The sequence below is a fragment of the Perca fluviatilis genome, chromosome 14 (assembly GCF_010015445.1).
Source record: "Perca fluviatilis chromosome 14, GENO_Pfluv_1.0, whole genome shotgun sequence".
In the NCBI taxonomy this organism is placed as follows: domain Eukaryota; kingdom Metazoa; phylum Chordata; class Actinopteri; order Perciformes; family Percidae; genus Perca; species Perca fluviatilis.
Window position 1 is genome coordinate 33,709,633 of NC_053125.1, and position 16,351 is coordinate 33,725,983.

The 16,351-nt window shown below is 40.3% G+C and overlaps 1 long non-coding RNA gene across 1 annotated transcript; it reads right to left on the bottom strand.

Moving 5' to 3' along the window:
• Positions 1-9,844: 9,844 nt before the first annotated feature.
• Positions 9,845-10,769, bottom strand: LOC120573021. Its single transcript, XR_005641595.1, has 3 exons — positions 10,756-10,769; positions 10,223-10,292; positions 9,845-10,145 (listed from the first exon to the last, which is right to left on the bottom strand). It is a non-coding gene; the product is annotated as an uncharacterized LOC120573021 (long non-coding RNA).
• Positions 10,770-16,351: the final 5,582 nt, after the last annotated feature.

Below are 16,351 nucleotides of genomic sequence, written 5' to 3' on the forward strand. Positions count from 1 at the left end.
TAATGTAGGCTACCTAAACAACGATCACCAAATTTCTCTCTCCTATTGGTCCTCATAACCACTGAAAACTGTCAAAAAATCTAACCAGAAATGTGGTGATGATTGATCGTTTTTTAGGTCCATTAAACCACGTTTTTATTCATTTACATTAGTAATCTATGGACAGAGTCTTTCAGAACCTGAGCTGAGCTAAAGAGAAAGAACATGGATGTTTTCAACTGACGCCCATGGTTATAGGCCTTAACACTCTGCTCCAACTCCCCCTTAATACAACATAATAATAATAGTAATAATAATAATAATAATAATAATAATAACACATTTAAGAAATATTACACATATTGAAAACGGTAAGAAAATAGAAAACATGGAAGATGTGGTTAGTGGTTTTAACAATTTCTTTGTAAATGTGGGACCAGAATTAGCAGGAAAAATAAAAAATCCAGATATAATAGATGGGGTAAATGCTGATCCGTGGAATTGTAATCCGACCTCTATTTTCCTTAGACCAGTGGAAAGAAATGAAATAATAAACATTGTAAAAAATTGTAAAAGCAAATGTTCCACGGATTGGAATAATATTGATATGATTATAATAAAACAAGTTGTTGAAGAAATTGCTGAACCACTAATTCATATTTGTAACTTGTCTTTTCAATCTGGTAAATTTCCAAACAACATGAAAATAGCAAAAGTAATACCGGTATATAAAGCTGGGGATAGACACCTTTTCACAAATTACAGGCCTGTTTCTATACTCCCCCAGTTCTCCAAAATCCTTGAAAAACTTTTTACAGAAAGACTTGATAATTTCATCGAAACACCCAAGTTTGTAGTTGACAGTCAATACGGATTCCGGACAGACAGATCGACAACTTTGGCACTAATGGAATTAGTTGAGGAAATTACAAATTGCTTAGATAAAAAGAAACATGTAGTGGGGATATTTATAGATCTAAAGAAAGCATTTCACACCATAAATCATGAAATTTTATTACATAAATTAGAGAAATATGGTATCAGAGGGGTTGTAATGGAATGGGTGAGTAGTTATTTAAGAAACAGGCAACGATTTGTAGAAATTGGGGAACATAAATCAACATATATGAACATAACATGTGGGGTACCACAGGGGTCAGTCTTAGGACCGAAGCTCTTCATAATTTACATTAACGATATATGTAGAGTTTCAAATATATTAAAATTTATTTTATTTGCAGATGATACAAATATTTTCTGTTCTGGTGATAATTTACAGCAGCTTTTGGAGATGATCGCACCAGAAATTACCAAATTAAAACAGTGGTTTGATGTAAATAAACTATCACTAAATATAAGCAAAACAAAGATAATGTTATTTGGAAAACAAAAAATCAACCCTTCAGTAGAATTAAAAATTGATAACATAAGTATTGAAAGAGTATATGAAAATAAATTTCTTGGTGTGATTTTAGACCACAAAATCTGCTGGAAACCTCATATAAACCATGTCAAAGTTAAACTAGCAAAGACCATAGCTATAATAAATAAATCAAGACATATTCTAGACAATAAATCATTACATACTCTGTATTATACCCTCATACGACCATATCTAAGTTACTGTGTGGAAATCTGGGGAAATACATACAAAACCAACCTACAGTCGTTATGCACAATACAAAAGAGAGTAATCAGAATCATAAATAATGTTGGATACCGGGAACATACAAGTCCTTTATTCTTCAAGTCACATATTCTGAAATTCATTGATCTGGTTAAATTTAAGACGGCACAAATTATGTTCAAAGCAAGAAATAATTTACTTCCAGGAAATTTACAAAAAATGTTTATGGAAAGACAGGGTGGGTATAATCTGAGAGAACAAAGAAATTTAAAAAAACTTAAAATAAGAACAACTCTAAAGAGTATGTGCATCACGATTGGTGGGGTGAGTTTGTGGAATGGATTAGACCAGGTGTTGAAACATTGTACAAATATACAGTTTAAAAAGTTATATAAAACCACTTTATTAAAAGGATATGAAGAGGCAGAGAGATGATTGGGAAGGTGTGTTGGTGTGCGGATTGTTACGGTGATGGATTGCGAAAATGTTGTTGATTTACCTACGATGTAGATAGATGAACAAAGGATTTGGATCGTGAGGGATTGGAGAAGTATTGTTGTGTATATTGGTTGTCCTGTTGGGGGAAGGTATAATGAATGAAGAAACGAATTGAGGTGAATGAGGGGTAGGAAACATTACAAGCTTCGGCTTCATCCTGCTCCTTTTTTTTTTTTTTTGGTTGTAAGTACTGTATGTATTTTCTTTTTTTCCCGTTGTGTGGTACTACACACTTTTTGTTTTGTATGTGTGGGTATGTATGTGTGTATGTATATGTATGTGTGTTTGTATATCTAGGTGTGTGTATGGGTATTTGTGTGCATGGGTTTGTGCATGGGTTTGTGGGCATATGTGTATGTATATATGTATGTGTATATATATATATATATATATATATATATATATGTGTATGTATATACGTGGGTACAAACTGTATGTGTGTGTGTATATGTATGTATGTGTGTTTGTATATCTAGGTGTGTGTATGGGTATTTGTGTGCATATGTGTGTGCATGGGTTTGTGGGCATATGTGTATGTATATATGTATGTGTATATATATATATATATATACAGTGCCTTGCGAAAGTATTCGGCCCCCTTGAACTTTTCGACTTTTTGCCACATTTCAGGTCTCAAACATAAAGATATTAAACCGTAATTTTTTGTGAAGAATCAACAACAAGTGGGACACAATCATGAAGTGGAACGAAATTTATTGGATATTTCAAACCTTTTAAACAAATAAAAAACTGAAATATTGGGCGTGCAAAATTATTCAGCCCCCTTAAGTTAATACTTTGTAGCGCCACCTTTTGCTGCGATTACAGCTGTAAGTCGCTTGGGGTATGTCTCTATCAGCTTTGCACATCGAGAGACTGACATTTTTGACCATTCCTCCTTGCAAAACAGCTCGAGCTCAGTGAGGTTGGATGGAGAGCGTTTGTGAACAGCAGTTTTCAGTTCTTTCCACAGATTCTCGATTGGATTCAGGTCTGGACTTTGACTTGGCCATTCTAACACCTGGATATGTTTATTTGTGAACCATTCCATTGTAGATTTTGCTTTATGTTTTGGATCATTGTCTTGTTGGAAGACAAATCTCCGTCCCAGTCTCAGGTCTTTTGCAGACTCCATCAGGTTTTCTTCCAGAATGGTCCTGTATTTGGCTCCATCCATCTTCCCATCAATTTTAACCATCTTCCCTGTCCCTGCGTAGAAAAGCAGGCCCAAACCATGATGCTGCCACCACCATGTTTGACAGTGGGGATGGTGTGTTCAGGGTGATGAGCTGTGTTGCTTTTACGCCAAACATAACGTTTTGCATTGTTGCCAAAAAGTTCGATTTTGGTTTCATCTGACCACAGCACCTTCTTCCACATGTTTGGTGTGTCTCCCAGGTGGCTTTTGGCAACCTTAAACGACACCTTTTATGGATATCTTTAAGAAATGGCTTTCTTCTTGCCACTCTTCCATAAAGGCCAGATTTGTGCAGTATACGACTGATTGTTGTCCTATGGACAGAGTCTCCCACCTCAGCTGTAGATCTCTGCAGTTCATCCAGAGTGATCATGGGCCTCTTGGCTGCATCTCTGATCAGTCTTCTCCTTGTATGAGCTGAAAGTTTAGAGGGACGGCCGGGTCTTCGTAGATTTGTAGTGGTCTGATACTCCTTCCATTTCAATATTATCGCTTGCACAGTGCTCCTTGGGATGTTTAAAGCTTGGGAAATCTTTTGTATCCAAACCGGCTTTAAACTTCTCCACAACAGTATCTCGGACCTGCCTGGTGTGTTCCTTGTTCTTCATGATGCTCTGCGCTTTATACGGACCTCTGAGACTATCACAGAGCAGGTGCATTTATACGGAGACTTGATTACACACAGCTGGATTCTATTTATCATCATTAGTCATTTAGGTCAACATTGGATCATTCAGAGATCCTCACTGAACTTCTGGAGAGTTTGCTGCACTGAAAGTAAAGGGGCTGAATAATTTTGCACGCCAACTTTTTCAGTTTTTTATTTGTTAAAAAAGTTTGAAATAGCCAATGAATTTCGTTCCACTTCATAATTGGGACCCACTTGTTGTTGATTCTTCACAAAAAATTACAGTTTTATATCTTTATGTTTGAGGCCTCAAATGTGGCAAAAGGTCAAAACGTTCAAGGGGGCCGAATACTTTCGCAAGGCACTGTATATATATATATGTGTATGTATATACGTGGGTACAAACTGTATGTGTGTGTGTATATGTATGTATGTGTGTATGTATATATATGTGTGTATGTGTGTATGTATATATATGTGTGTATGTGTGTATGTATATATGCGTGTGTATGTATATGTATATATATATATATATATATATATATATATTTTTAATTTAGTTTTGTCCGAAATAAAAATAAATGAAATGAAATGAAATGAAATAAGAGATATTCTGACCTTCATACTATAAACCCAGAACAAACACACGGTCACACACTTCATAAAAAGATCGATATTTAAACTCAGTAATTTGGAGTGAGTGTTTAATGTTATCATAAGTAACTTGTTGTCACCAGAAAAGTCTAATTATATCCGGTTAGGGGAAGGAACTACTTCTCCTTCCGCTGGTCAGTTGTGTGTGCACTGCGGCTCTGTGACGGAGCCGGCCGCTGCAGCAGCCCTTCTTTAATTTCCCGCTACGAAGAAGACTGCAGACCAGAGGCGGCGCCAGGGAGGGGCTAGGGCGTGCTGTAGCTACCCATAGGATTGCCATAGCACCCCCTTAGCACCCCCAAGAAATTGCTGTTGTTGATTTATAAATAAATACAAAATTGTTAATGTGTAAATAGTATAATTTAGATTTGGAAAATGAATAAATACATTAATAAAACAAACCGATTATTTTAATCTAAAAAAACACAGGTGATTGTATTCGGCCAAAGGGTGCAGCACACATTGAACTTTTGACCTTACTTCCGCAGTAACGTATTCACACAGAAGAAGAAGAGCTCAATATTTGGAGCCGTGAGTTTAACGCTAGCAATGGATAGTTTTTTACTCCCTTAACGTCAAGGTGTGGAGACTTTATCTAAACCTGTAAATGAGACTGAGAGATTTGGTGAACCGGTCACCAACCGGGACGAAGAAAAGCAGCCGGAGGAAGATGAGCTGACCGCGGCCGTGATTAGGCTACTGCTGAGGATGCTTAACGTCCCCCTGCTGTACATGACATTAGACCAGGGGTCCCCCTGCTGTACATGACATTAGACCAGGGGTCACCCTGCTGTACATGACATTAGACCAGGGGTCCCCCTGCTGTACATGACATTAGACCAGGGGTCACCCTGCTGTACATGACATTAGACCAGGGGTCACCCTGCTGTACATGACATTAGACCAGGGGTCCCCCTGCTGTACATGACATTAGACCAGGGGTCACCCTGCTGTACATGACATTAGACCAGGGGTCACCCTGCTGTACATGACATTAGACCAGGGGTCCCCCTGCTGTACATGACATTAGACCAGGGGATCACACAGCCAGGCCACAGTGGGTGAGTCAGCTGATAGGGGTCCATATAAGAACTTCACTCTTATCTCTGTCTCGTAGAAGAGCATTACAGTAATAAACGTGTTTTACAGAAATGTTAATAAATAGAATCTAAAGTTATACAGCGCACTGGACATCGGTTTATTTTTAGTCCAGAAAACATCTTCGGCCTCCGTGGCTTATTTAGATATATTAAGATATGACTACAGTATTTTGACCATATGTGCAAATGTGAAAACTGTGTAAAGATACATGCGCGTGTGTGTTTATGTGTGTGTTTGGCTGTGTGTGGTGTATTTGGCCTGCTGCATTACTCTTCTGAGCCACTGTATGAGAGCTGCAGTAATGATTGTTTGAACCCGGCTTGTTGGCTGGTATTTGAAATATGTTTGGTGGGCTAATCAGAGTTCTATGGTGCTGTTGTATCTGCAACTTTAAGTCAAGACTAACAATCACCAGCCGTTTCCAGCAGCCTTCAGGCTGAACAGGAAGCAACAGAACCACTGTGGTCCGACTCTGATTTAATAACGTGTAATCCCATATATATCACATGTATGTATATATATATATAAAATAGTATTTAATTATTATTATAACTATGTTTTCTGGCACATACAAGAAGTTCCTCTACTCAAAAGACCGAGATTCCTTGCGAATAGAACATGCGCAGAACACAACTCAATGTTCCTTTTGATGGGAATATGCCGATACGCGTTTAGGGGTAACCCAGGTAGCATATTCGGGTTTTTAAAAACCGGAATATGAGCATTTTCGGGTTTTTGCCGGTGTTTACATGGCCGTGCGCGGCCGGGTTATTGCTAATATTCCGGTTTTGAACGGGTTAGGCCTATTGGCTGCATGTAAACGTAGTCAGTGACTCTCAAAAGGAACTCTTCTGGATGTTACAGCAGAGCCCCGCCCCTCTACATGGGATTGTAATTAGATTGGCTGATAGATCATGACCTTCCAACAAAAGTAAAGAAAGACGATGATTGACATATTAGGCTGCTATCAAGTTAAACTGTGTGGCAGATAGGGTGACCAGGCGTCCCGAAAAATTCGGGACAGTCCCAAAATCCAAGCAGTTGTCTTGAATCCCGAATCCTAATTGTCCCGAAAATTAGATCAGAGTCTGAAGAGCAGCCTCTGGAGTAGGCCCTACTCTAGTCTGGTTGAACATTAGAAACTGGTCATGGGGGGTTAACTGAGTCGTCCTGCAGTATGCAGCTCCCGTCATCACTTGAGTAAAAAATCATTAAAATCATGAATTTTCGGGTTTATAAGACAGACAGGTGGGTTTCTGAATACAAATAATTAATAATTTTGGTGCAGAGTTTTAAAATTCATGTTAAGTGCAGGCAGCCACCAGAAGGAGTGATGTGATTGGATGTTGCTGATGTTAAAGAGCAGACATGACAGACAGTTGGTCGGACACCGTTGCAAATGTGATGATTCCCTAGTGATGTTGGATTATTCATGAATTGTCTGAGCCACTTGATTTTGAAGGTGTTGCTTGAAGTTTCTGAAGTCCAAAAAATGTAAGCCCCCACACACTGATTTGTGTTTATTATTACAGACTTTTTGTTTCTCCACACAAAATTAAACATCATATTGACAATTATTATAATATTATTATTTTCAATACCCCACAATCAACATCCAAAGAGGCCGCCAAATAAGCAAGCCTGTAAATTCCCTCCGCTGTTGTCAGTAACACTCTTCCTCTCAGGGATAAGTTGGGTCATTTATAGCAGTTCCGTGACCGTGGAGAGGAAAGGTTTGTTTCTCACTGGATTTGTTATCTATAAAGGTTAAAGAAAGAAATTAGCCGGGGTGCCCCTCACAAAAATGTGGGGACATTTTTTGGGAGCCCTATATCCAAAATGACTGCCATCAGCCTAAGCTGGAAATTAACTTTTTAATGGTTTTGCCCACAGTGCTGCATAATGACATGGTTTCTGAGTCTATTTGGGTCAAGAAATTCATAAATTATAAAGATTTATTGATTTGACCTATTTTTGACCTTCAAATTCAAGATGGCCACCAATTTTTGTCTCTTTAAATGTCAATTTTTCAAAATCGTCAAAGAGCCTTAATATTAGGCTCAAATAAAAGCTCTGCTCATACTGAGTGCAGTTATGGACAGTGTAGGAAAGCAAAATTAAAACATACACATATGTCATCAGATGTCTGGGGTGGAACCAATGAAAGACAGAGGAGATTATTAGGGCCCAAGCGCCGACAGCAGCGAAGGCCCTATTGAAACTGAAGGAATTATTATTATTTTCTGCAAATTAATCGCTTTTTCGAGGGCTTAACATATTCAAAAACTCACCAACATTGGCGGTCTCATCAAGTCTGGTGAAAGTTTACGTATTTTAAGGATTTCGGGAATAGGCCCACAAAAATGGCTCGCTAGCGCCCCCTAGAAAGTTAGAGAAATTGAGCCCCTGCAGTGTGTTTAACATTGATTCACGAAACTTGGTACACATATGTAACATGTCAAGATGTACAAAGAACTTCATTGGAGCCATACCCTAAACCCAACAGGAAGTCCGCAATTTTGATTTCAAAGTTCGAAATTAGTGTGATTTTGGCCATTTCCACATGTCGTACTTTAACAAACTCCTCCTAGAGATTTCATCCCATCAACTTCAAATGGCGGTCGGTGGAATGCTAACGGGAGGGGATACCTTTGTAGCGTCAAAATTCCTCATCAGTCAGGACCATCTGACCATAATTAGACTTGTGCTTTCCATAAACTGTCGTTGCTTTAGTCTATTATTTCAGTTGCAACCCTGGCAGTGGGAAGCGATCGGGAGAGCAAATAAAAAATATAAAAACATAATTCAAACCTATGGCTCTCTGTTATCAGTCGAGTATTGATTGGTCAGTAGGCGGTGCTTTAACACCGGTTGATCTCTGATCTCCAACTTAACCTGCTCCCGACCAGGTTAGGTGTTCAGCATGAGTTACCACGGCGATTGAACCCGATAACAACTGATCCACCTTCGTAGTACAGAAAATCCTGGGTTGAGCCTTAAGTTAGCTCGTTAATGCCAAATCCTGCTTCGTAGTACCGGCCTCAGGCTGTCATTGTTCCCTCCAAACACATCCTTACAATCTTCCCTCTTACACATATGTTTGTCTTTAAACTATACGTTTTTACACCTCTGGGCAATAACTGCACATTCCTGCACAAATGTTCACATTAAAATCAGACCCTTTATATCCATCTTCTTATCTTTTTCAATAAGCTGCTGATTATAAACCTCTCTCTGGATGAGAGCATCATATCAGTTGAGTCAGACAGCCAGCAGGTGGCAGCACAGCACCTTCTCTTTCTTTACACATGTTCAGTTCAGCAGGGAACAGCTCACAGCTCTTTAACTTCTGGAGTTTTAATTCAACCGTCACTGTATTAGAGGAACATTTAGGCTACAAAATAAAGATAATCACCATGACAACAGACACATGACATCACACACCAGAGTGTCCAAACCAACAGTTCATTCATTTCAGAACCAGAAAACACAACAGAGACCAAACTCACAGTTCTACTAAAATGACAACACGCAGACATAATAATGTGGCAAAGCGAATGGGCTTGATGACACTCTGAGATTTTAAGATTTCCGACAACGCCACTTGGGATAGGCCCAAGACCTTTAAAGCACACAGGTTCGTTCCACTCAATGGGCAAAAACACGTGGTTCCCAGATTACAAAAATAGTTTATTCAATAAAACTGTATAAATATAAAATATAGCATTGATCACAAATAAGAAAAAGGAAAGAAACCTTATCAGGGGCTGAGGCCTACTGGTGGGAAGGGCAGGTGAAGGGGAAGAAGAACTAATAAAACTAAATTAAAGAAAAAGGGTTCACCCAGACACAGTGAGATCACCAAATCCAAGTTAACACGGCACACGAGAAAGAAGACCACCACCACCCACGTCACCAGCACCACCACCAGCCTACAGCCACTGAAAAGGACAAACAAAAAAGAGGTTACAACAAAACTAATCTCAAAAATGTACAACAAAACAGGAGATAATTCACAAAATCAGGTTAACCAAAATAAGATAAACAAAAACAGTTTACTTGATCAAAATAATAAAGTAAAAAAAATAATAATACAAACTAAATGATTAATTCCTCAGTCAGTTAAAATTAAAGGAATAAACAAGTTAAAAGTCTGGTGTTGGCAATTCACCATGCGCACCAAAAGCCAGCAACAACAGTGCCAAGCAGTAGCGACACGCTGTGTAGTTCGCGGCAAAAACCAAAGCTGCAGTTAGCAGCCGAGGCACAGCAGCAGATAAGGCTCTGTAGGCAAAGCTATACATTCAGCAGCAGAGAGTAGACTGTGTAGTTAGCAGCAGAGAAAGCTGTACAATTAGCAGCATTTAGCAGTGGAGACAAAACAGACGCGGCCCCAATCAGCTGGTGGTGGAATCACATCAATCACCACCGGTAGACTTCGGCCAGCTGATGAGCATTCCCTGTCAATAAACATAAAATTAGCATGGCTAAGCTACATTAATCAAGGTTTTCGGGGGCTAAATTTAAAGTAGCATACCTGTTTTCAAAGTCAAACCTGCACAGCGAGAGGGAGGGAGAGAAAGACCCACACGACAGCAGACATCTACCTGTGACCACACTAGTATTAGCTACAGGATAGCACTCGGTTTAACACACAGAGAGAGAGAGAGAGACTGAACACTTACCACTAGGGTGACCAGATTTCCCGGAACTAAAACCGGGACACTTTGCGCGTGACCGCAGTGCATGTGCACACACACACTTTTTAACGTCAACATGTGCCAGCCCAGGTCAGACACAGACACAGACATATTAGATACAATTTTGCCAACAGCACACGTAGGCCTACTACTCACAACATAATGGGTTATCGCTACGGGTTTTACCAGAATTAAGTAAACGCAACCTTTAGCTGTCAGCATTTTAACCGTTTAACCGGGACAATTTCATAGTGGTTGGTGTAAGCCGGGAAATTTTAGCGTCCCGACAGGCTTTTGCTGGGACCCGGGACAAGCATCTTAAAATCGGGACTGTCCCGGTCAAACCGGGACATCTGGTCACCCTACTTACCACCGCTCAAGAGAGCCAGGAAATAAAAATGGAGAAGGCCACACGGAGCACTCGGTCGCTGCTCTGCAGTGAAAACACGCAGGCTTTAAACATAAGAACATAATGATAAAAAAAGGCTGAAACAAAGTATTAGCCGCAGCAGTAGCGCGGTGCATTACCTGCAAAGACAGACACCTGACCCGGAAATGATGCAGCTGTTGGAGCGCGCGAAGGAAGGCCGCACTTATATACTGCCGCCCTAGTGGTCAGCAGGCGCAACAAGAAAACTTTATTTCTATACTGCTACAATAACATTATTATTAATATTATTAAGACACGAGACAACACACACACACACACACACACACACACATATAAGTGTCCAGTGTTAATAATTAAAGATGCCAATCATGTGCTGAGGCTTTGAGAAGAGAGAAAGAATGATGTAATGCAGTCAGACAGCCAGCAGGAGGCAGCTTTCACCCTGTTCTCTAAGGAGCATTTCACTGGAAAGTCTCATTAACTCACTCAGCATCTCTATCAGAGCTCAAACACTGACAGGTCTATAGTATGTAGGAGAGGAAGATGGACTTTGGTCCAAAGACTTCCTATATTTCTCTTAACTGTGGATCTTGGGTTAAAGTGTCTCTTTGGAACTGACATTTGTCTTAGAGAGGGGAAACATTGGGGAATATTTTACTCAGTTTAAATAACAGCCTACAACTAGTGTAACCGGTGCTACAATATCAGTACAAGTTCAAATACCCACCAACTCACCCCATAAAACAATATGTGGCAAGAACAACAATAAAAACATGGAAAGCTGCAAAAAATGTTAAAATAAATCACAAAGTTAACGAATAAGAGCAAGAATTAAGCTGCTATCTCCGCGACTCCATCTCGGATAAGCGGATGACGATGATGGATACACTGATTTTAGTCCTATTCATCCGACTGATCTCAGTTTGTTCATGTTAACGATAAATCCTCCATGCACGCTGAAACCAATCAGTTAGTTAAACTTCAAGCAGACATTAAGGACATACAATCCTGGATTAACAGCAATTTCCTGATGTTAAACTCAGATAAAACTGGAGGTATTGATTGTACTTGGCCCCTAACACCTCCGAAGCTCATTATCTGAACATAGCTCTGGATGAAATCGCCCTGGCCTCCAGCACCAATTGAAGGAATCTTAGAGTTATCATTGATCAGAATTTATCGCGCCTACATAAACAAATTCTAAGGCACAATCTGTCTGAAAATGATGCAAAAGGTCCAGTGTGATGGCCCCTCCCACCTCTGTGTCTGCCTGCTCTAATCCTATGCATGACTGTTTTTTAAGGTATCAGCTGATGCAGCCTGATTTGAGAGTAAGCCCTGACTGCAGTACGCAGATCGAGGAGTGGCTCAATGTGGGTGGAGCTAAACGTTTGACTCCACCCACTTGCCAAATAGCAATTGGCAGAGCCATTTCTCTATCACTCTGGCAATTGGTCTGAGGGGAAAACGCAGGACTTTCAAGCTGACCGGAGATCTTTTCCCGCGTGTGAAGTTTGCTTTTCTTAACCCAACCGTCCGTTCTTGGCGTCCCCCAGAGACATGGGCTCGTTTCCGCAAATTATGTTTGCTTTCCCGTTATCCTTTCCTTAACCCAGCGGCGGAGTGGAACCAAAACATCTACCGGGAAATTTTGTAGACCACCGGCTGGCAGGCAGCGTCCGTTCGCGGGCAGGCAGCCGGCAGGTTAGTCCGTCCAGACTTTCCCGATTACCACTCCGCCTCTGCCTTAACAACCGTCAGTTTTTGTCTGGCGTTCCCCAGAGACCAGGGCTCATTTCCCGGGAGTCATGTTTGCTTTCCCTGTTCTTCTTTTCCTAAACCCAACCCCGTTCTTTTTTCCTTTTTACAATTCAAATATCATTATTTATTATAATCTATATATCTATAATTCAGATATCATTATTTATTATAATCTATATATCTATATATTAATTATAGAATATATATTATATTATAAAGGTTGCATTGACGTTTGAGAATGTGCTGCCTGATGTCCGCCACCAGATGGCGTGCCCACGGAGTCAAACGTTTAGGTCCGCCCACATTTGGCCCAACCCCGATCTGCGTACTGCAGTCAGGTGCAATTGGAGTTTGAAGCAGCTGGACCTATTGCTCCACAAGAAATAAAAGGACCAGCTTCACAAAGAGCCAGGTTTATGACACCATGCATTTTGTGGACTATTGTAATTCCTTATTATCTAGTTTGGCTTCCTGTAAAATCCAGAATTGATTTTAAAATCCTTCTCCTGACCAGAGGTGTATAGTCCAGGTGCCAGAAAGTAAAAATCCTGCCATGTTTTTGGATCTGCCTCTACATCTAGAACAGGTGTTTTCACTAACGAGCTCATCTACCTGGTAGAGGAGCTGGTTTAGTGATGGTTGGGACAGCTGCTGGACAGGATTTCTACTTTCTGGCACCTGGACTATACAGCTGCTCTTGACCTACAAAGCTCTTAATGGTCAGGCACCATCATATCTTACAGAGCGTGAGACTTCCTATGACACAAGGTAGATGTTACCTTTTCACCCCTGAATGTTAAATTAATCCCCACATGCATACATATATAATAAAGTCTACCATTTTAATAAATAAAAATGATCTGATGATGCATACCTTGAACCAATCATGTGTTGAGGCTTTGAGAAGATAGAAAGCATGATGTAATGCAGTCAGAGAGCCAGCAGGAGGCATCTTTCACTCTGTTCTCCAGACGATCATTTCACTGGGAAGGCTTTCATTTACGGTCATTTCACTGGGAAGGCTTTCATTTACGGTCATTTCACTGGAAAGTCTTTAATTTACGAGTGACAGTGTATCTGTTTCCTGTCTGATCAGAAGTAAACATGTTTCTGTGTTTTGTGGATCAGTTCCAACAAGTTATTCTGTCTGAATGCAAAACATGTCACATTTAGGTTCTTCTGCCACAGACACAACAATGATGCTGAACTTGTTCTAACAAGACAAATATGTAAATCTAAAACACATCCACCCATTCAGACACACCTTGATGCATAATAAACTATCTAGTGTTAGAATATAGAAATAAAGATGATCTGAGAGCTGATTCCACCTGTGTTTAGTCCAAATGATCCACACAGAGAGTGAAGAGGAGACTCAAGTCAAAGGTCACAACTGCATGCTTCACATTTGAAGATTACAAATGACTAAAGTGAAGTAGCAAAATAATGTTGTAGTGATGACCCGATGGAGTGTCTCCTACTATCATAATGACCTCGTAGCCTGTTCTCTCCCTCACTTGATCTGTTTCTGTATGACGCTGCTTTAAAGTTGGTGGGTACCTTTCGTCTGCAAGCTGGTGCATGTGTGAGTGGGTGGATCACACTGGGTGGAGCACAGTCTGTTACAGGAAATCAGTCTGACCTCTGGCTGCACAGAGAGAAGCTGCAGCCCTTTCTGGAGACTTTGTTAGACCTGTGATTCAAGGGCAGCCTTCCAAAAGGCTCAACATATGTTGATTCAGGTTATTAAAGTTCCCACATGTACACTAATGAAAAACAGAGAGGCCCATAGCCAATTTACAACAGAAAGCTTGACAAAATCTACAGTATTGTTTGTTTCTATAGTTTTAACAGGCAGAAACACATCTGTCTATAGTGCAGCAGTACAGTGGAATACCTGTGAGCAACTATACTGATATCAACACATGTTGTCTTCCCCTCCACACTGTGAACAGATCTGAACCTCTCCCCAGTCCACGTGGCTCTCTGCTGGACTCAGAGTGTTCCTGATAACTCTTCACCTCCAAGTTGTTTCTGTCAACCAGCTGTCTACTGAGCATGTGCAGCTGACCGCTAAACAACATACAAACTTCCCTGCTACATTTGGCACTTCACACGGAGACCTGTCCTCTAATAAAAAACATAATATAAAACACACTCAAACTTAACAATACAACTGCTGACTATAACATGGAAATTCAACAACATGAAACACAGTGTAGCACTTATTAGCTCAAAAATATCTTTAAACATCTTCCTGATCCAACTTCTCTACAAGTCCATCAGGAGCATTGCTGAGCTCCAGAATCTCTCTCTGTGCTAAACTGTGGGCATTGACTGGAGGTGTGTGCGGCAGGAGATTCCTGGAATCTCATTGGCTGCCGACTGAGGCAGAGCTAGTATGTCATATAACATGAGAGAGAGAGAGAGAGAGAGAGAGAGAGAGAGGGAGGAGAGAGACAGAGAGAGGGAGGGAGAGAGACAGAGAGGGGAGAGAGAGAGAGAGAGAGAGAGAGACAGAGAGAGAGAGAGAGAGACAGAGAGGGTTACACACTGTGGGAGTAGTAGAACACACATTTTTTAACCATTTGAAGTGGCCATATTAACATGTTAGTTTGATTAAATTAAAAAGAACATTTCAGATATCCATAACATCATTCTTCGTATCCTGATACATATGTGCACGTCAAAAAATTTTTTTTTTATTTATTTAAATTTAAATATCATCAAGTACTATAAAATAACCAATCAAAGCTAGAGGTGCTTCCTGCGTATACACTCAGGTCTGTTAGCCCTATAGCTGACACACAGCATTAAGCCCAGCTGTCTAATGCAGGCTCATTAAAGACTCTCAGCATCTGTCTGGACTGTCCAGGTGTGACTGGGACTGTCCAGCTGTGACTGGGACTGTCCAGCTGTGACTGGGACTGTCCAGGTGTGACTGGGACTGTCCAGGTGTGTCCTCACACAGTGAGCTGGGTGATACTGACATTAGTTTTCTATTACTGCTTGTCAGAAAGCCTCATGAGTGACACATGACGAGGAAGGAGGTGGGCTGTACTCGGTGTGTCTGGTAGAAGTTAATGTGCTGATCTCAGATGACCAACATTTCAAATGGAGGAATCATCTCTACAGCTGCTGCTGGGTAAGTTCAAAGGAATGGGTGTCTCCAACAGGGACGTCACTCGGATTGAAAGAAAGGGGGGACTTGCTAAATCTTACTCTAATGTTAGCTTTTAGATACATCAAAGCTGCATGGGGGGAACTTACTTAGGGTGTCTTCCTGCTGAGTTTATGGCTATGTCTTAAATGCTATCTATCTGCTATCTGCTATCTGCTCAAATCAGTAAAACAGACAAACAGCGGTCAGTGTACTACGACAAATAGCAGTACAATAGAAAGAATACTATAATAATAAATAGCCATTGTTGCATATTTTATCATGTAAGCTGTTGATATTTAAAGTAGCTACTGTCTGAATTAAATAACCTGATGGTGGAGGAATAAAAGTTTCAACAATTACTACATGTATGTATGCATACATATACATGTATGTATTGTGTAAGTTTACGGTATGTATGTATTTCATGTATACATGCATATATACTGTACATACATGTATGTGTGTACAGTGTGAAATGAGATTTGAACTGTGTCGGGCTCGGGTCGGGCTCAGACATAAATATCTTAATGCCTGTCGGGCTCGGTTACTGCTCTGTTGGACGCGGGCCGGGCATGGACAGAAAAGATCAGCACTCTAGCATACATGTATGTATATATGTATGCATGAATACATATATACATACATGTATGT